Below are 20,396 nucleotides of genomic sequence, written 5' to 3' on the forward strand. Positions count from 1 at the left end.
TGCCTTTAAACTGAAAACTGAATGTCTACTGTTGTCCTTTTTCATTGACACACTATTTTCCTATTTGGATACTGAGAAGCTGCTTTGACCAAATCGGTACTGTTAAAAACGCTATATACAATGAGGTGACTTGACTGAACCAATTGCCTGGTAAAAGGGTTCGCTGTTTCGCAGACCTCCAAAGGGCCACACTCTGTTGAAGTGTGCTGGTCAGAGTGGTTTAATTGCAACAAGAAATCAGCTCAAACTTTTCTTAAAACACCTTTTGCAAACCAGTGGTGAATGTTTTGTTAAAAGTGTAATCTATTGAATGCAATTAACAAATCGTACAATACCATTAATTATCAAGTGTCTGTATAATATATATTTCTAATCTATACAGAGCTTGATTCATGAGGCCATTAAGAGACTATTAATTACAACACCTTTTTGAAAGTTCAAATATGTCATTGAAACGCGGACAAAATTAGTCAATTTATCCGAGATCAGGTAAAACCCATATGGACACTGGTTCATGTGTTTATAGAAATCAACTACGCAAACCATCAGAGAGGAGGCGGTGCTTCAGAATGGAATTCCGTTTGAGTTGAGATATGAAGTTAAGACTATATTTTAAGGGATCATTTCTATAGTTTTTTACTTTGAAATGTGTTTCGAAAGTGTTTGTTTCCCAACCCATGATGATGAGCTGTGATGCTCCTTTCTGAGAGTGAATTGAGGATGGAACTGTGACTTTGATCACAAGTTCTGTCACCGATGAGCGTTCGTATTGCTCTTGGCAATATTGAAGAAAGGAGTATGATCTGAGTGGTTTTGATGTGATGTGGTTTTGGAGGATTTTTGAAAGAGGTGTATTTTCTATGGAGTCCATGTTGAATAAGTCAGATTTAGCTTTTTTGGGAAGACGTAGTAGAGTGTTCTGTTTGAAACATCAAATTTAACAAAACAAATCATGAACGGTGTTGTTCTTCCACTTGGGGTCGGCCAACTTACATTATGAAAGTGGTGACGAGAGAACAAACTTTTTTCCGCAATTTTGAATTTGCTGACTATGTTCTCAATGTCAAATGCAGAAATGGTAATTATGAGTTCATGACCTCAAAGTTGGATTATTGTTATGTTTTGTTGTGTGGTTGTTCTACATGCTTATAACAAAGTCCAGTTGGTCCAAAATGCAGCAGCAAGAGTTCTCACTAGAACCAGGATTTATGACCATATCAGCCCGGTTCTGTCAACACAACACTGGCTCCCTATTAAAACAGTGTATAGATTTTAAAAGCCTACTAATTAGTACTTATAAAGCTCTGAATGGTTTAGCACCTCAGTACATGAGCAAACTCTTATTGTATTATAGTCCTCCACGTCCGCTGCACTCTCAAAACTCTGGCTATTTGATAATACCTAGAATATCAAAATCAACCGAGGGAGGCAGACCCTTTTCCTATTTAGCGCCCAAACTCTGGAATAATCAAGCACTGTTCAGGAGGCAGGCACACTCTGTCATTTTAAATCTAGATCAAGGAACCATCTCTTTAAGATGGCTTACACATAACATACACATTTCTGTCAGACAAATCCGTTAAATGACTGTTAGGCTGCAGTAAATAGGTAGACCGGAACTGGGAACACTTCCAATAACACACAATGTACTTGTTACATCATAAGAAGAATGGCATCTACGCTACTATTAGTCTGTTTCTTTCTTATTCCCAGGTTACCGTAGCCACCAGATCCAGTACGTATCCAGCTCAGATTGTGGATCAGCACCTAGAGACGACCTCTCCAGTTCTGAATTTCAGGGGGGACCAGGAAAACTAGATGAGCCCCAGAGACAGATCCCCAGTGAAGACCTTGTCTCCTAGATGGCCATTGGGACAAGACTACGGAACCAGATGACAATCTAACTTTGTTGCAGCATGGATCAACCTCCTGGGTCGTCTGGCCAGAGAAGAACTGGCCCACCGACTGAGCCTGGTTTCTCCCACAGCTTGGACTCCATTCTGTCACCGATGGAGTTTTGGTTCCTTGCCGCTGCCGCCTCTCACTCGCTTAGCTGGGGAAACTTATTTCCAGCGATATCATCGACTTGATTTCACAGATACTATTTAAACTGAACTGAGCTGAACGAAGACATCATGTAATTCAATGATGAACTGCCTTTAAACTGAAAACTGAATGTCTACTGTTGTCCTTTTTCATTGACACACTATTTTCCTATTTGGATACTGAGAAGCTGCTTTGACCAAATCTGTACTGTTAAAAGCGCTATATACAATGAGGTGACTTGACTGAACCAATTGCCTGGTAAAAGGGTTCGCTGTTTCGCAGAGCTCCAAAGGGCCACACTCTGTTGAAGTGTGCTGGTCAGATTGGTTTAATTGCAACAAGAAATCAGCTCAAACTTTTCTTAAAACACCTTTTGCAAACCAGTGGTGAATGTTTTGTTAAAAGTGTAATCTATTGAATGCAATTAACAAATCGTACAATACCATTAATTATCAAGTGTCTGTATAATATATATTTCTAATCTATACAGAGCTTGATTCATGAGGCCATTAAGAGACTATTAATTACAACACCTTTTTGAAAGTTCAAATATGTCATTGAAACGCGGACAAAATTAGTCAATTTATCCGAGATCAGGTAAAACCCATATGGACACTGGTTCATGTGTTTATAGAAATCAACTACGCAAACATCAGAGAGGAGGCGGTGCTTCAGAATGGAATTCCGTTTGAGTTGAGAAATGAAGTTAAGACTATATTTTCAGGGATCATTTCTATAGTTTTTTACTTTGAAATGTGTTTCGAAAGTGTTTGTTTCCCAACCCACGATGATGAGCTGTGATGCTCCTTTCTGAGAGTGAATTGAGGATGGAACTGTGACTTTGATCACAAGTTCTGTCACCGATGAGCGTTCGTATTGCCCTTGGCAATATTGAAGAAAGGAGTATGATCTGAGTGGTTTTGATGTGATGTGGTTTTGGAGGATTTTTGAAAGAGGTGTATTTTCTATGGAGTCCATGTTGAATAAGTCAGATTTAGCTTTTTTGGGAATACGTAGTAGAGTGTTCTGTTTGAAACATCAAATTTAACAAAACAAATCATGAACGGTGTTGTTCTTCCACTTGGGGTCGGCCAACTAACATTATGAAAGTGGTGACGAGAGAACAAACTTTTTTCCGCAATTTTGAATTTGCTGACTATGTTCTCAATGTCAAATGCAGAAATGGTAATTATGAGTTCATGACCTCAAAGTTGGATTATTGTTATGTTTTGTTGTGTGGTTGTTCTACATGCTTAATAACAAAGTCCAGTTGGTCCAAAATGCAGCAGCAAGAGTTCTCACTAGAACCAGGATTTATGACCATATCAGCCCGGTTCTGTCAATACAACACTGGCTCCCTATTAAAACAGTGTATAGATTTTAAAAGCCTACTAATTAGTACTTATAAAGCTCTGAATGGTTTAGCACCTCAGTACATGAGCAAACTCTTATTGTATTATAGTCCTCCACGTCCGCTGCACTCTCAAAACTATGGCTATTTGATAATACCTAGAATATCAAAATCAACCGAGGGAGGCAGACCCTTTTCCAATTTAGCGCCCAAACTCTGGAATAATCTAACACTGTTCAGGAGGCAGGCACACTCTGTCATTTTAAATCTAGATCAAGGAACCATCTCTTTAAGATGGCTTACACATAACATACACATTTCTGTCAGACAAATCCGTTAAATGACTGTTAGGCTGCAGTAAATAGGTAGACCGGAACTGGGAACACTTCCAATAACACACAATGTACTTGTTACATCATAAGAAGAATGGCATCTACCCTAATATTAGTCTGTTTCTTTCTTATTCCCAGGTTACCGTAGCCACCAGATCCAGTACGTATCCAGCTCAGATTGTGGATCAGCACCTAGAGACGACCTCTCCAGTTCTGAATTTCAGGGGGGACCAGGAAAACTAGATGAGCCCCAGAGACAGATCCCCAGTGAAGACCTTGTCTCCTAGATGGCCATTGGGACAAGACTACGGAACCAGATGACAATCTAACTTTGTTGCAGCATGGATCAACCTCCTGGGTCGTCTGGCCAGAGAAGAACTGGCCCACTGACTGAGCCTGGTTTCTCCCACAGCTTGGTCTCCATTCTGTCACCGATGGAGTTTTGGTTCCTTGCCGCTGCCGCCTCTCACTCGCTTAGCTGGGGAAACTTATTTCCAGCGATATCATCGACTTGATTTCACAGATACTATTTAAACCGAACTGAGCTGAACGAAGACATCGTGTAATTCAATGATGAACTGCCTTTAAACTGAAAACTGAATGTCTACTGTTGTCCTTTTTCATTGACACACTATTTTCCTATTTGGATACTGAGAAGCTGCTTTGACCAAATCGGTACTTTTAAAAGCGCTATATACAATGAGGTGACTTGACTGAACCAATTGCCTGGTAAAAGGGTTCGCTGTTTCGCAGACCTCCAAAGGGCCACACTCTGTTGAAGTGTGCTGGTCAGAGTGGTTTAATTGCAACAAGAAATCAGCTCAAACTTTTCTTAAAACACCTTTTGCAAACCAGTGGTGAATGTTTTGTTAAAAGTGTAATCTATTGAATGCAATTAACAAATCGTACAATACCATTAATTATCAAGTGTCTGTATAATATATATTTCTAATCTATACAGAGCTTGATTCATGAGGCCATTAAGAGACTATTAATTACAACACCTTTTTGAAAGTTCAAATATGTCATTGAAACGCGGACAAAATTAGTCAATTTATCCGAGATCAGGTAAAACCCATATGGACACTGGTTCATGTGTTTATAGAAATCAACTACGCAAACCATCAGAGAGGAGGCGGTGCTTCAGAATGGAATTCCGTTTGAGTTGAGATATGAAGTTAAGACTATATTTTAAGGGATCATTTCTATAGTTTTTTATTTTGAAATGTGTTTCGAAAGTGTTTGTTTCCCAACCCACGATGATGAGCTGTGATGCTCCTTTCTGAGAGTGAATTGAGGATGGAACTGTGACTTTGATCACAAGTTCTGTCACCGATGAGCGTTCGTATTGCTCTTGGCAATATTGAAGAAAGGAGTATGATCTGAGTGGTTTTGATGTGATGTGGTTTTGGAGGATTTTTGAAAGAGGCGTATTTTCTATGGAGTCCATGTTGAATAAGTCAGATTTAGCTTTTTTGGGAAGACGTAGTAGAGTGTTCTGTTTGAAACATCAAATTTAACAAAACAAATCATGAACGGTGTTGTTCTTCCACTTGGGGTCGGCCAACTTACATTATGAAAGTGGTGACGAGAGAACAAACTTTTTTCCGCAATTTTGAATTTGCTGACTATGTTCTCAATGTCAAATGCAGAAATGGTAATTATGAGTTCATGACCTCAAAGTTGGATTATTGTTATGTTTTGTTGTGTGGTTGTTCTACATGCTTAATAACAAAGTCCAGTTGGTCCAAAATGCAGCAGCAAGAGTTCTCACTAGAACCAGGATTTATGACCATATCAGCCCGGTTCTGTCAACACAACACTGGCTCCCTATTAAAACAGTGTATAGATTTTAAAAGCCTACTAATTAGTACTTATAAAGCTCTGAATGGTTTAGCACCTCAGTACATGAGCAAACTCTTATTGTATTATAGTCCTCCACGTCCGCTGCACTCTCAAAACTCTGGCTATTTGATAATACCTAGAATATCAAAATCAACCGAGGGAGGCAGACCCTTTTCCTATTTAGCGCCCAAACTCTGGAATAATCAAGCACTGTTCAGGAGGCAGGCACACTCTGTCATTTTAAATCTAGATCAAGGAACCATCTCTTTAAGATGGCTTACACATAACATACACATTTCTGTCAGACAAATCCGTTAAATGACTGTTAGGCTGCAGTAAATAGGTAGACCGGAACTGGGAACACTTCCAATAACACACAATGTACTTGTTACATCATAAGAAGAATGGCATCTACGCTACTATTAGTCTGTTTCTTTCTTATTCCCAGGTTACCGTAGCCACCAGATCCAGTACGTATCCAGCTCAGATTGTGGATCAGCACCTAGAGACGACCTCTCCAGTTCTGAATTTCAGGGGGGACCAGGAAAACTAGATGAGCCCCAGAGACAGATCCCCAGTGAAGACCTTGTCTCCTAGATGGCCATTGGGACAAGACTACGGAACCAGATGACAATCTAACTTTGTTGCAGCATGGATCAACCTCCTGGGTCGTCTGGCCAGAGAAGAACTGGCCCACCGACTGAGCCTGGTTTCTCCCACAGCTTGGACTCCATTCTGTCACCGATGGAGTTTTGGTTCCTTGCCGCTGCCGCCTCTCACTCGCTTAGCTGGGGAAACTTATTTCCAGCGATATCATCGACTTGATTTCACAGATACTATTTAAACTGAACTGAGCTGAACGAAGACATCATGTAATTCAATGATGAACTGCCTTTAAACTGAAAACTGAATGTCTACTGTTGTCCTTTTTCATTGACACACTATTTTCCTATTTGGATACTGAGAAGCTGCTTTGACCAAATCTGTACTGTTAAAAGCGCTATATACAATGAGGTGACTTGACTGAACCAATTGCCTGGTAAAAGGGTTCGCTGTTTCGCAGAGCTCCAAAGGGCCACACTCTGTTGAAGTGTGCTGGTCAGAGTGGTTTAATTGCAACAAGAAATCAGCTCAAACTTTTCTTAAAACACCTTTTGCAAACCAGTGGTGAATGTTTTGTTAAAAGTGTAATCTATTGAATGCAATTAACAAATCGTACAATACCATTAATTATCAAGTGTCTGTATAATATATATTTCTAATCTATACAGAGCTTGATTCATGAGGCCATTAAGAGACTATTAATTACAACACCTTTTTGAAAGTTCAAATATGTCATTGAAACGCGGACAAAATTAGTCAATTTATCCGAGATCAGGTAAAACCCATATGGACACTGGTTCATGTGTTTATAGAAATCAACTACGCAAACCATCAGAGAGGAGGCGGTGCTTCAGAATGGAATTCCGTTTGAGTTGAGAAATGAAGTTAAGACTATATTTTCAGGGATCATTTCTATAGTTTTTTACTTTGAAATGTGTTTCGAAAGTGTTTGTTTCCCAACCCACGATGATGAGCTGTGATGCTCCTTTCTGAGAGTGAATTGAGGATGGAACTGTGACTTTGATCACAAGTTCTGTCACCGATGAGCGTTCGTATTGCCCTTGGCAATATTGAAGAAAGGAGTATGATCTGAGTGGTTTTGATGTGATGTGGTTTTGGAGGATTTTTGAAAGAGGTGTATTTTCTATGGAGTCCATGTTGAATAAGTCAGATTTAGCTTTTTTGGGAATACGTAGTAGAGTGTTCTGTTTGAAACATCAAATTTAACAAAACAAATCATGAACGGTGTTGTTCTTCCACTTGGGGTCGGCCAACTAACATTATGAAAGTGGTGACGAGAGAACAAACTTTTTTCCGCAATTTTGAATTTGCTGACTATGTTCTCAATGTCAAATGCAGAAATGGTAATTATGAGTTCATGACCTCAAAGTTGGATTATTGTTATGTTTTGTTGTGTGGTTGTTCTACATGCTTAATAACAAAGTCCAGTTGGTCCAAAATGCAGCAGCAAGAGTTCTCACTAGAACCAGGATTTATGACCATATCAGCCCGGTTCTGTCAATACAACACTGGCTCCCTATTAAAACAGTGTATAGATTTTAAAAGCCTACTAATTAGTACTTATAAAGCTCTGAATGGTTTAGCACCTCAGTACATGAGCAAACTCTTATTGTATTATAGTCCTCCACGTCCGCTGCACTCTCAAAACTATGGCTATTTGATAATACCTAGAATATCAAAATCAACCGAGGGAGGCAGACCCTTTTCCAATTTAGCGCCCAAACTCTGGAATAATCTAACACTGTTCAGGAGGCAGGCACACTCTGTCATTTTAAATCTAGATCAAGGAACCATCTCTTTAAGATGGCTTACACATAACATACACATTTCTGTCAGACAAATCCGTTAAATGACTGTTAGGCTGCAGTAAATAGGTAGACCGGAACTGGGAACACTTCCAATAACACACAATGTACTTGTTACATCATAAGAAGAATGGCATCTACCCTAATATTAGTCTGTTTCTTTCTTATTCCCAGGTTACCGTAGCCACCAGATCCAGTACGTATCCAGCTCAGATTGTGGATCAGCACCTAGAGACGACCTCTCCAGTTCTGAATTTCAGGGGGGACCAGGAAAACTAGATGAGCCCCAGAGACAGATCCCCAGTGAAGACCTTGTCTCCTAGATGGCCATTGGGACAAGACTACGGAACCAGATGACAATCTAACTTTGTTGCAGCATGGATCAACCTCCTGGGTCGTCTGGCCAGAGAAGAACTGGCCCACTGACTGAGCCTGGTTTCTCCCACAGCTTGGTCTCCATTCTGTCACCGATGGAGTTTTGGTTCCTTGCCGCTGCCGCCTCTCACTCGCTTAGCTGGGGAAACTTATTTCCAGCGATATCATCGACTTGATTTCACAGATACTATTTAAACCGAACTGAGCTGAACGAAGACATCGTGTAATTCAATAATGAACTGCCTTTAAACTGAAAACTGAATGTCTACTGTTGTCCTTTTTCATTGACACACTATTTTCCTATTTGGATACTGAGAAGCTGCTTTGACCAAATCTGTACTGTTAAAAGCGCTATATACAATGAGGTGACTTGACTGAACCAATTGCCTGGTAAAAGGGTTCGCTGTTTCGCAGACCTCCAAAGGGCCACACTCTGTTGAAGTGTGCTGGTCAGAGTGGTTTAATTGCAACAAGAAATCAGCTCAAACTTTTCTTAAAACACCTTTTGCAAACCAGTGGTGAATGTTTTGTTAAAAGTGTAATCTATTGAATGCAATTAACAAATCGTACAATACCATTAATTATCAAGTGTCTGTATAATATATATTTCTAATCTATACAGAGCTTGATTCATGAGGCCATTAAGAGACTATTAATTACAACACCTTTTTGAAAGTTCAAATATGTCATTGAAACGCGGACAAAATTAGTCAATTTATTCGAGATCAGGTAAAACCCATATGGACACTGGTTCATGTGTTTATAGAAATCAACTACGCAAACCATCAGAGAGGAGGCGGTGCTTCAGAATGGAATTCCGTTTGAGTTGAGATATGAAGTTAAGACTATATTTTCAGGGATCATTTCTATAGTTTTTTACTTTGAAATGTGTTTCGAAAGTGTTTGTTTCCCAACCCACGATGATGAGCTGTGATGCTCCTTTCTGAGAGTGAATTGAGGATGGAACTGTGACTTTGATCACAAGTTCTGTCACCGATGAGCGTTCGTATTGCTCTTGGCAATATTGAAGAAAGGAGTATGATCTGAGTGGTTTTGATGTGATGTGGTTTTGGAGGATTTTTGAAAGAGGTGTATTTTCTATGGAGTCCATGTTGAATAAGTCAGATTTAGCTTTTTTGGGAAGACGTAGTAGAGTGTTCTGTTTGAAACATCAAATTTAACAAAACAAATCATGAACGGTGTTGTTCTTCCACTTGGGGTCGGCCAACTTACATTATGAAAGTGGTGACGAGAGAACAAACTTTTTTCCGCAATTTTGAATTTGCTGACTATGTTCTCAATGTCAAATGCAGAAATGGTAATTATGAGTTCATGACCTCAAAGTTGGATTATTGTTATGTTTTGTTGTGTGGTTGTTCTACATGCTTAATAACAAAGTCCAGTTGGTCCAAAATGCAGCAGCAAGAGTTCTCACTAGAACCAGGATTTATGACCATATCAGCCCGGTTCTGTCAACACAACACTGGCTCCCTATTAAAACAGTGTATAGATTTTAAAAGCCTACTAATTAGTACTTATAAAGCTCTGAATGGTTTAGCACCTCAGTACATGAGCAAACTCTTATTGTATTATAGTCCTCCACGTCCGCTGCACTCTCAAAACTCTGGCTATTTGATAATACCTAGAATATCAAAATCAACCGAGGGAGGCAGACCCTTTTCCTATTTAGCGCCCAAACTCTGGAATAATCTAACACTGTTCAGGAGGCAGGCACACTCTGTCATTTTAAATCTAGATCAAGGAACCATCTCTTTTTAGATGGCTTACACATAACATACACATTTCTGTCAGACAAATCCGTTAAATGACTGTAAGGCTGCCGTAAATAGGTAGACCGGAACTGGGATCACTTCCAATAACACACAATGTACTTGTTACATCATAAGAAGAATGGCATCTACGCTAATATTAGTCTGTTTCTTTCTTATTCCCAGGTTACCGTAGCCACCAGATCCAGTACGTATCCAGCTCAGATTGTGGATCAGCACCTAGAGACGACCTCTCCAGTTCTGAATTTCAGGGGGGACCAGGAAAACTAGATGAGCCCCAGAGACAGATCCCCAGTGAAGACCTTGTCTCCTAGATGGCCATTGGGACAAGACTACGGAACCAGATGACAATCTAACTTTGTTGCAGCATGGATCAACCTCCTGGGTCGTCTGGCCAGAGAAGAACTGGCCCACCGACTGAGCCTGGTTTCTCCCACAGCTTGGTTTCCATTCTGTCACCGATGGAGTTTTGGTTCCTTGCCGCTGCCGCCTCTCACTCGCTTAACTGGGGAAACTTATTTCCAGCGATATCATCGACTTGATTTCACAGATACTATTTAAACCGAACTGAGCTGAACGAAGACATCGTGTAATTCAATGATGAACTGCCTTTAAACTGAAAACTGAATGTCTACTGTTGTCCTTTTTCATTGACACACTATTTTCCTATTTGGATACTGAGAAGCTGCTTTGACCAAATCTGTACTGTTAAAAGCGCTATATACAATGAGGTGACTTGACTGAACCAATTGCCTGGTAAAACTGTTCGCTGTTTCGCAGACCTCCAAAGGGCCACACTCTGTTGAAGTGTGCTGGTCAGAGTGGTTTAATTGCAACAAGAAATCAGCTCAAACTTTTCTTAAAACACCTTTTGCAAACCAGTGGTGAATGTTTTGTTAAAAGTGTAATCTATTGAATGCAATTAACAAATCGTACAATACCATTAATTATCAAGTGTCTGTATAATATATATTTCTAATCTATACAGAGCTTGATTCATGAGGCCATTAAGAGACTATTAATTACAACACCTTTTTGAAAGTTCAAATATGTCATTGAAACGCGGACAAAATTAGTCAATTTATCTGAGATCAGGTAAAACCCATATGGACACTGGTTCATGTGTTTATAGAAATCAACTACGCAAACCATCAGAGAGGAGGCGGTGCTTCAGAATGGAATTCCGTTTGAGTTGAGATATGAAGTTAAGACTATATTTTCAGGGATCATTTCTATAGTTTTTTACTTTGAAATGTGTTTCGAAAGTGTTTGTTTCCCAACCCATGATGATGAGCTGTGATGCTCCTTTCTGAGAGTGAATTGAGGATGGAACTGTGACTTTGATCACAAGTTCTGTCACCGATGAGCGTTCGTATTGCTCTTGGCAATATTGAAGAAAGGAGTATGATCTGAGTGGTTTTGATGTGATGTGGTTTTGGAGGATTTTTGAAAGAGGTGTATTTTCTATGGAGTCCATGTTGAATAAGTCAGATTTAGCTTTTATGGGAAGACGTAGTAGAGTGTTCTGTTTGAAACATCAAATTTAACAAAACAAATCATGAACGGTGTTGTTCTTCCACTTGGGGTCGGCCAACTTACATTATGAAAGTGGTGACGAGAGAACAAACTTTTTTCCGCAATTTTGAATTTGCTGACTATGTTCTCAATGTCAAATGCAGAAATGGTAATTATGAGTTCATGACCTCAAAGTTGGATTATTGTTATGTTTTGTTGTGTGGTTGTTCTACATGCTTAATAACAAAGTCCAGTTGGTCCAAAATGCAGCAGCAAGAGTTCTCACTAGAACCAGGATTTATGACCATATCAGCCCGGTTCTGACAACACAACACTGGCTCCCTATTAAAACAGTGTATAGATTTTAAAAGCCTACTAATTAGTACTTATAAAGCTCTGAATGGTTTAGCACCTCAGTACATGAGCAAACTCTTATTGTATTATAGTCCTCCACGTCCGCTGCACTCTCAAAACTCTGGCTATTTGATAATACCTAGAATATCAAAATCAACCGAGGGAGGCAGACCCTTTTCCAATTTAGCACCCAAACTCTGGAATAATCTAACACTGTTCAGGAGGCAGGCACACTCTGTCATTTAAAATCTAGATCAAGGAACTATCTCTTTAAGATGGCTTACACATAACATACACATTTCTGTCAGACAAATCCGTTAAATGACTGTTAGGCTGCAGTAAATAGGTAGACCGGAACTGGGAACACTTCCAATAACACACAATGTACTTGTTACATCATAAGAAGAATGGCATCTACGCTAATATTAGTCTGTTTCTTTCTTATTCCCAGGTTACCGTAGCCACCAGATCCAGTACGTATCCAGCTCAGATTGTGGATCAGCACCTAGAGACGACCTCTCCAGTTCTGAATTTCAGGGGGGACCAGGAAAACTAGATGAGCCCCAGAGACAGATCCCCAGTGAAGACCTTGTCTCCTAGATGGCCATTGGGACAAGACTACGGAACCAGATGACAATCTAACTTTGTTGCAGCATGGATCAACCTCCTGGGTCGTCTGGCCAGAGAAGAACTGGCCCACCGACTGAGCCTGGTTTCTCCCACAGCTTGGTTTCCATTCTGTCACCGATGGAGTTTTGGTTCCTTGCCGCTGCCGCCTCTCACTCGCTTAGCTGGGGAAACTTATTTCCAGCGATATCATCGACTTGATTTCACAGATACTATTTAAACCGAACTGAGCTGAACGAAGACATCGTGTAATTCAATGATGAACTGCCTTTAAACTGAAAACTGAATGTCTACTGTTGTCCTTTTTCATTGACACACTATTTTCCTATTTGGATACTGAGAAGCTGCTTTGACCAAATCTGTACTGTTAAAAGCGCTATATACAATGAGGTGACTTGACTGAACCAATTGCCTGGTAAAACTGTTCGCTGTTTCGCAGACCTCCAAAGGGCCACACTCTGTTGAAGTGTGCTGGTCAGAGTGGTTTAATTGCAACAAGAAATCAGCTCAAACTTTTCTTAAAACACCTTTTGCAAACCAGTGGTGAATGTTTTGTTAAAAGTGTAATCTATTGAATGCAATTAACAAATCGTACAATACCATTAATTATCAAGTGTCTGTATAATATATATTTCTAATCTATACAGAGCTTGATTCATGAGGCCATTAAGAGACTATTAATTACAACACCTTTTTGAAAGTTCAAATATGTCATTGAAACGCGGACAAAATTAGTCAATTTATCCGAGATCAGGTAAAACCCATATGGACACTGGTTCATGTGTTTATAGAAATCAACTACGCAAACCATCAGAGAGGAGGCGGTGCTTCAGAATGGAATTCCGTTTGAGTTGAGATATGAAGTTAAGACTATATTTTCAGGGATCATTTCTATAGTTTTTTACTTTGAAATGTGTTTCGAAAGTGTTTGTTTCCCAACCCACGATGATGAGCTGTGATGCTCTTTTCTGAGAGTGAATTGAGGATGGAACTGTGACTTTGATCACAAGTTCTATCACCGATGAGCGTTCGTATTGCTCTTGGCAATATTGAAGAAAGGAGTATGATCTGAGTGGTTTTGATGTGATGTGGTTTTGGAGGATTTTTGAAAGAGGTGTATTTTCTATGGAGTCCATGTTGAATAAGTCAGATTTAGCTTTTATGGGAAGACGTAGTAGAGTGTTCTGTTTGAAACATCAAATTTAACAAAACAAATCATGAACGGTGTTGTTCTTCCACTTGGGGTCGGCCAACTTACATTATGAAAGTGGTGACGAGAGAACAAACTTTTTTCCGCAATTTTGAATTTGCTGACTATGTTCTCAATGTCAAATGCAGAAATGGTAATTATGAGTTCATGACCTCAAAGTTGGATTATTTTTATGTTTTGTTGTGTGGTTGTTCTACATGCTTAATAACAAAGTCCAGTTGGTCCAAAATGCAGCAGCAAGAGTTCTCACTAGAACCAGGATTTATGACCATATCAGCCCGGTTCTGTCAACACAACACTGGCTCCCTATTAAAACAGTGTATAGATTTTAAAAGCCTACTAATTAGTACTTATAAAGCTCTGAATGGTTTAGCACCTCAGTACATGAGCAAACTCTTATTGTATTATAGTCCTCCACGTCCGCTGCACTCTCAAAACTCTGGCTATTTGATAATACCTAGAATATCAAAATCAACCGAGGGAGGCAGACCCTTTTCCTATTTAGCGCCCAAACTCTGGAATAATCTAACACTGTTCAGGAGGCAGGCACACTCTGTCATTTTAAATCTAGATCAAGGAACCATCTCTTTAAGATGGCTTACACATAACATACACATTTCTGTCAGACAAATCCGTTAAATGACTGTTAGGCTGCAGTAGATAGGTAGACCGGAACTGGGAACACTTCCAATAACACACAATGTACTTGTTACATCATAAGAAGAATGGCATCTACGCTAATATTAGTCTGTTTCTTTCTTATTCCCAGGTTACCGTAGCCACCAGATCCAGTACGTATCCAGCTCAGATTGTGGATCAGCACCTAGAGACGACCTCTCCAGTTCTGAATTTCAGGGGGGACCAGGAAAACTAGATGAGCCCCAGAGACAGATCCCCAGTGAAGACCTTGTCTCCTAGATGGCCATTGGGACAAGACTACGGAACCAGATGACAATCTAACTTTGTTGCAGCATGGATCAACCTCCTGGGTCGTCTGGCCAGAGAAGAACTGGCCCACCGACTGAGCCTGGTTTCTCCCACAGCTTGGTTTCCATTCTGTCACCGATGGAGTTTTGGTTCCTTGCCGCTGCCGCCTCTCACTCGCTTAGCTGGGGAAACTTATTTCCAGCGATATCATCGACTTGATTTCACAGATACTATTTAAACCGAACTGAGCTGAACGAAGACATCGTGTAATTCAATGATGAACTGCCTTTAAACTGAAAACTGAATGTCTACTGTTGTCCTTTTTCATTGACACACTATTTTCCTATTTGGATACTGAGAAGCTGCTTTGACCAAATCTGTACTGTTAAAAGCGCTATATACAATGAGGTGACTTGACTTAACCAATTGCCTGGTAAAAGGGTTCGCTGTTTCGCAGACCTCCAAAGGGCCACACTCTGTTGAAGTGTGCTGGTCAGAGTGGTTTAATTGCAACAAGAAATCAGCTCAAACTTTTCTTAAAACACCTTTTGCAAACCAGTGGTGAATGTTTTGTTAAAAGTGTAATCTATTGAATGCAATTAACAAATCGTACAATACCATTAATTATCAAGTGTCTGTATAATATATATTTCTAATCTATACAGAGCTTGATTCATGAGGCCATTAAGAGACTATTAATTACAACACCTTTTTGAAAGTTCAAATATGTCATTGAAACGCGGACAAAATTAGTCAATTTATCCGAGATCAGGTAAAACCCATATGGACACTGGTTCATGTGTTTATAGAAATCAACTACGCAAACCATCAGAGAGGAGGCGGTGCTTCAGAATGGAATTCCGTTTGAGTTGAGATATGAAGTTAAGACTATATTTTCAGGGATCATTTCTATAGTTTTTTACTTTGAAATGTGTTTCGAAAGTGTTTGTTTCCCAACCCACGATGATGAGCTGTGATGCTCCTTTCTGAGAGTGAATTGAGGATGGAACTGTGACTTTGATCACAAGTTCTATCACCGATGAGCGTTCGTATTGCTCTTGGCAATATTGAAGAAAGGAGTATGATCTGAGTGGTTTTGATGTGATGTGGTTTTGGAGGATTTTTGAAAGAGGTGTATTTTCTATGGAGTCCATGTTGAATAAGTCAGATTTAGCTTTTATGGGAAGACGTAGTAGAGTGTTCTGTTTGAAACATCAAATTTAACAAAACAAATCATGAACGGTGTTGTTCTTCCACTTGGGGTCGGCCAACTTACATTATGAAAGTGGTGACGAGAGAACAAACTTTTTTCCGCAATTTTGAATTTGCTGACTATGTTCTCAATGTCAAATGCAGAAATGGTAATTATGAGTTCATGACCTCAAAGTTGGATTATTTTTATGTTTTGTTGTGTGGTTGTTCTACATGCTTAATAACAAAGTCCAGTTGGTCCAAAATGCAGCAGCAAGAGTTCTCACTAGAACCAGGATTTATGACCATATCAGCCCGGTTCTGTCAACACAACACTGGCTCCCTATTAAAACAGTGTATAGATTTTAAAAGCCTACTAATTAGTACTTATAAAGCTCTGAATGGTTTAGCACCTCAGTACATGAGCAAACTCTTATTGTATTATAGTCCTCCACGTCCGCTGCACTCTCAAAACTATGGCTATTTGATAATACCTAGAATATCAAAATCAACCGAGGGAGGCAGACCCTTTTCCTATTTAGCGCCCAAACTCTGGAATAATCTAACACTGTTCAGGAGGCAGGCACACTCTGTCATTTTAAATCTAGATCAAGGAACCATCTCTTTAAGATGGCTTACACATAACATACACATTTCTGTCAGACAAATCCGTTAAATGACTGTTAGGCTGCAGTAAATAGGTAGACCGGAACTGGGAACACTTCCAATAACACACAATGTACTTGTTACATCATAAGAAGAATGGCATCTACGCTAATATTAGTCTGTTTCTTTCTTATTCCCAGGTTACCGTAGCCACCAGATCCAGTACGTATCCAGCTCAGATTGTGGATCAGCACCTAGAGACGACCTCTCCAGTTCTGAATTTCAGGGGGGACCAGGAAAACTAGATGAGCCCCAGAGACAGATCCCCAGTGAAGACCTTGTCTCCTAGATGGCCATTGGGACAAGACTACGGAACCAGATGACAATCTAACTTTGTTGCAGCATGGATCAACCTCCTGGGTCGTCTGGCCAGAGAAGAACTGGCCCACCGACTGAGCCTGGTTTCTCCCACAGCTTGGTTTCCATTCTGTCACCGATGGAGTTTTGGTTCCTTGCCGCTGCCGCCTCTCACTCGCTTAGCTGGGGAAACTTATTTCCAGCGATATAATCGACTTGATTTCACAGATACTATTTAAACCGAACTGAGCTGAACGAAGACATCGTGTAATTCAATGATGAACTGCCTTTAAACTGAAAACTGAATGTCTACTGTTGTCCTTTTTCATTGACACACTATTTTCCTATTTGGATACTGAGAAGCTGCTTTGACCAAATCTGTACTGTTCAAAGCGCTATATACAATGAGGTGACTTGACTGAACCAATTGCCTGGTAAAAGGGTTCGCTGTTTCGCAGACCTCCAAAGGGCCACACTCTGTTGAAGTGTGCTGGTCAGAGTGGTTTAATTGCAACAAGAAATCAGCTCAAACTTTTCTTAAAACACCTTTTGCAAACCAGTGGTGAATGTTTTGTTAAAAGTGTAATCTATTGAATGCAATTAACAAATCGTACAATACCATTAATTATCAAGTGTCTGTATAATATATATTTCTAATCTATACAGAGCTTGATTCATGAGGCCATTAAGAGACTATTAATTACAACACCTTTTTGAAAGTTCAAATATGTCATTGAAACGCGGACAAAATTAGTCAATTTATCCGAGATCAGGTAAAATCCATATGGACACTGGATCATGTGTTTATAGAAATCAACTACGCAAACCATCAGAGAGGAGGCGGTGCTTCAGAATGGAATTCCGTTTGAGTTGAGATATGAAGTTAAGACTATATTTTCAGGGATCATTTCTATAGTTTTTTACTTGGAAATGTGTTTCGAAAGTGTTTGTTTCCCAACCCACGATGATGAGCTGTGATGCTCTTTTCTGAGAGTGAATTGAGGATGGAACTGTGACTTTGATCACAAGTTCTGTCACCGATGAGCGTTCGTATTGCCCTTGGCAATATTGAAGAAAGGAGTATGATCTGAGTGGTTTTGATGTGATGTGGTTTTGGAGGATTTTTGAAAGAGGTGTATTTTCTATGGAGTCCATGTTGAATAAGTCAGATTTAGCTTTTTTGGGAAGACGTAGTAGAGTGTTCTGTTTGAAACATCAAATTTAACAAAACAAATCATGAACGGTGTTGTTCTTCCACTTGGGGTCGGCCAACTTACATTATGAAAGTGGTGACGAGAGAACAAACTTTTTTCCGCAATTTTGAATTTGCTGACTATGTTCTCAATGTCAAATGCAGAAATGGTAATTATGAGTTCATGACCTCAAAGTTGGATTATTGTTATGTTTTGTTGTGTGGTTGTTCTACATGCTTAATAACAAAGTCCAGTTGGTCCAAAATGCAGCAGCAAGAGTTCTCACTAGAACCAGGATTTATGACCATATCAGCCCGGTTCTGTCAACACAACACTGGCTCCCTATTAAAACAGTGTATAGATTTTAAAAGCCTACTAATTAGTACTTATAAAGCTCTGAATGGTTTAGCACCTCAGTACATGAGCAAACTCTTATTGTATTATAGTCCTCCACGTCCGCTGCACTCTCAAAACTCTGGCTATTTGATAATACCTAGAATATCAAAATCAACCGAGGGAGGCAGACCCTTTTCCTATTTAGCGCCCAAACTCTGGAATAATCTAACACTGTTCAGGAGGCAGGCACACTCTGTCATTTTAAATCTAGATCAAGGAACCATCTCTTTAAGATGGCTTACACATAAGATACACATTTCTGTCAGACAAATCCGTTAAATGACTGTTAGGCTGCAGTAAATAGGTAGACCGGAACTGGGAACACTTCCAATAACACACAATGTACTTGTTACATCATAAGAAGAATGGCATCTACGCTAATATTAGTCTGTTTCTTTCTTATTCCCAGGTTACCGTAGCCACCAGATCCAGTACGTATCCAGCTCAGATTGTGGATCAGCACCTAGAGACGACCTCTCCAGTTCTGAATTTCAGGGGGGACCAGGAAAACTAGATGAGCCCCAGAGACAGAGCCCCAGTGAAGACCTTGTCTCCTAGATGGCCATTGGGACAAGACTACGGAACCAGATGACAATCTAACTTTGTTGCAGCATGGATCAACCTCCTGGGTCGTCTGGCCAGAGAAGAACTGGCCCACCGACTGAGCCTGGTTTCTCCCACAGCTTGGTTTCCATTCTGTCACCGATGGAGTTTTGGCTCCTTGCCGCTGCCGCCTCTCACTCGCTTAGCTGGGGAAACTTATTTCCAGCGATATCATCGACTTGATTTCACAGATACTATTTAAACCGAACTGAGCTGAACGAAGACATCATGTAATTCAATGATGAACTGCCTTTAAACTGAAAACTGAATGTCTACTGTTGTCCTTTTTCATTGACACACTATTTTCCTATTTGGATACTGAGAAGCTGCTTTGACCAAATCTGTACTGTTAAAAGCGCTATATACAATGAGGTGACTTGACTGAACCAATTGCCTGGTAAAAGGGTTCACTGTTTCGCAGAGCTCCAAAGGGCCACACTCTGTTGAAGTGTGCTGGTCAGAGTGGTTTAATTGCAATAAGAAATCAGCTCAAACTTTTCTTAAAACACCTTTTGCAAACCAGTGGTGAATGTTTTGTTAAAAGTGTAATCTATTGAATGCAATTAACAAATCGTACAATACCATTAATTATCAAGTGCCTGTATAATATATATTTCTAATCTATACAGAGCTTGATTCATGAGGCCATTAAGAGACTATTAATTACAACACCTTTTTGAAAGTTCAAATATGTCATTGAAACGCGGACAAAATTAGTCAATTTATCCGAGATCAGGTAAAACCCATATGGACACTGGTTCATGTGTTTATAGAAATCAACTACGCAAACCATCAGAGAGGAGGCGGTGCTTCAGAATGGAATTCCGTTTGAGTTGAGATATGAAGTTAAGACTATATTTTCAGGGATCATTTCTATAGTTTTTTACTTGGAAATGTGTTTCGAAAGTGTTTGTTTCCCAACCCACGATGATGAGCTGTGATGCTCCTTTCTGAGAGTGAATTGAGGATGGAACTGTGACTTTGATCACAAGTTCTGTCACCGATGAGCGTTCGTATTGCCCTTGGCAATATTGAAGAAAGGAGTATGATCTGAGTGGTTTTGATGTGATGTGGTTTTGGAGGATTTTTGAAAGAGGTGTATTTTCTATGGAGTCCATGTTGAATAAGTCAGATTTAGCTTTGTTGGGAATACGTAGTAGAGTGTTCTGTTTGAAAAATCAAATTTAACAAAACAAATCATGAACGGTGTTGTTCTTCCACTTGGGGTCGGCCAACTAACATTATGAAA

At 39.8% G+C, this 20,396-nt stretch overlaps 10 non-coding genes across 10 annotated transcripts; all 10 read left to right on the plus strand.

Annotated features, from left to right (window-relative positions):
• Window positions 1-601: 601 nt before the first annotated feature.
• LOC127939116 (small nucleolar RNA U3) lies at window positions 602-812 on the plus strand. Its single transcript, XR_008148915.1, has one exon. It is a non-coding gene; the product is annotated as a small nucleolar RNA U3 (small nucleolar RNA).
• Window positions 813-2,754: 1,942 nt separating this feature from the next.
• On the plus strand, window positions 2,755-2,965 carry LOC127939099 (small nucleolar RNA U3). The gene has a single exon (XR_008148898.1). It is a non-coding gene; the product is annotated as a small nucleolar RNA U3 (small nucleolar RNA).
• Window positions 2,966-4,909: 1,944 nt separating this feature from the next.
• LOC127939112 (small nucleolar RNA U3) lies at window positions 4,910-5,120 on the plus strand. Its single transcript, XR_008148911.1, has one exon. It is a non-coding gene; the product is annotated as a small nucleolar RNA U3 (small nucleolar RNA).
• A 1,944-nt stretch (window positions 5,121-7,064) lies between these two features.
• Window positions 7,065-7,275, plus strand: LOC127939100 (small nucleolar RNA U3). The gene has a single exon (XR_008148899.1). It is a non-coding gene; the product is annotated as a small nucleolar RNA U3 (small nucleolar RNA).
• Window positions 7,276-9,219: 1,944 nt separating this feature from the next.
• On the plus strand, window positions 9,220-9,430 carry LOC127939101 (small nucleolar RNA U3). Its single transcript, XR_008148900.1, has one exon. It is a non-coding gene; the product is annotated as a small nucleolar RNA U3 (small nucleolar RNA).
• Window positions 9,431-11,375: 1,945 nt separating this feature from the next.
• On the plus strand, window positions 11,376-11,586 carry LOC127939109 (small nucleolar RNA U3). The gene has a single exon (XR_008148908.1). It is a non-coding gene; the product is annotated as a small nucleolar RNA U3 (small nucleolar RNA).
• Window positions 11,587-13,530: 1,944 nt separating this feature from the next.
• LOC127939104 (small nucleolar RNA U3) lies at window positions 13,531-13,741 on the plus strand. Its single transcript, XR_008148903.1, has one exon. It is a non-coding gene; the product is annotated as a small nucleolar RNA U3 (small nucleolar RNA).
• A 1,944-nt stretch (window positions 13,742-15,685) lies between these two features.
• Window positions 15,686-15,896, plus strand: LOC127939095 (small nucleolar RNA U3). The gene has a single exon (XR_008148894.1). It is a non-coding gene; the product is annotated as a small nucleolar RNA U3 (small nucleolar RNA).
• A 1,944-nt stretch (window positions 15,897-17,840) lies between these two features.
• Window positions 17,841-18,051, plus strand: LOC127939103 (small nucleolar RNA U3). The gene has a single exon (XR_008148902.1). It is a non-coding gene; the product is annotated as a small nucleolar RNA U3 (small nucleolar RNA).
• Window positions 18,052-19,995: 1,944 nt separating this feature from the next.
• Window positions 19,996-20,206, plus strand: LOC127939097 (small nucleolar RNA U3). The gene has a single exon (XR_008148896.1). It is a non-coding gene; the product is annotated as a small nucleolar RNA U3 (small nucleolar RNA).
• Window positions 20,207-20,396: the final 190 nt, after the last annotated feature.

The sequence above is a fragment of the Carassius gibelio genome, chromosome A20 (assembly GCF_023724105.1).
Source record: "Carassius gibelio isolate Cgi1373 ecotype wild population from Czech Republic chromosome A20, carGib1.2-hapl.c, whole genome shotgun sequence".
NCBI lineage: Eukaryota > Metazoa > Chordata > Actinopteri > Cypriniformes > Cyprinidae > Carassius > Carassius gibelio.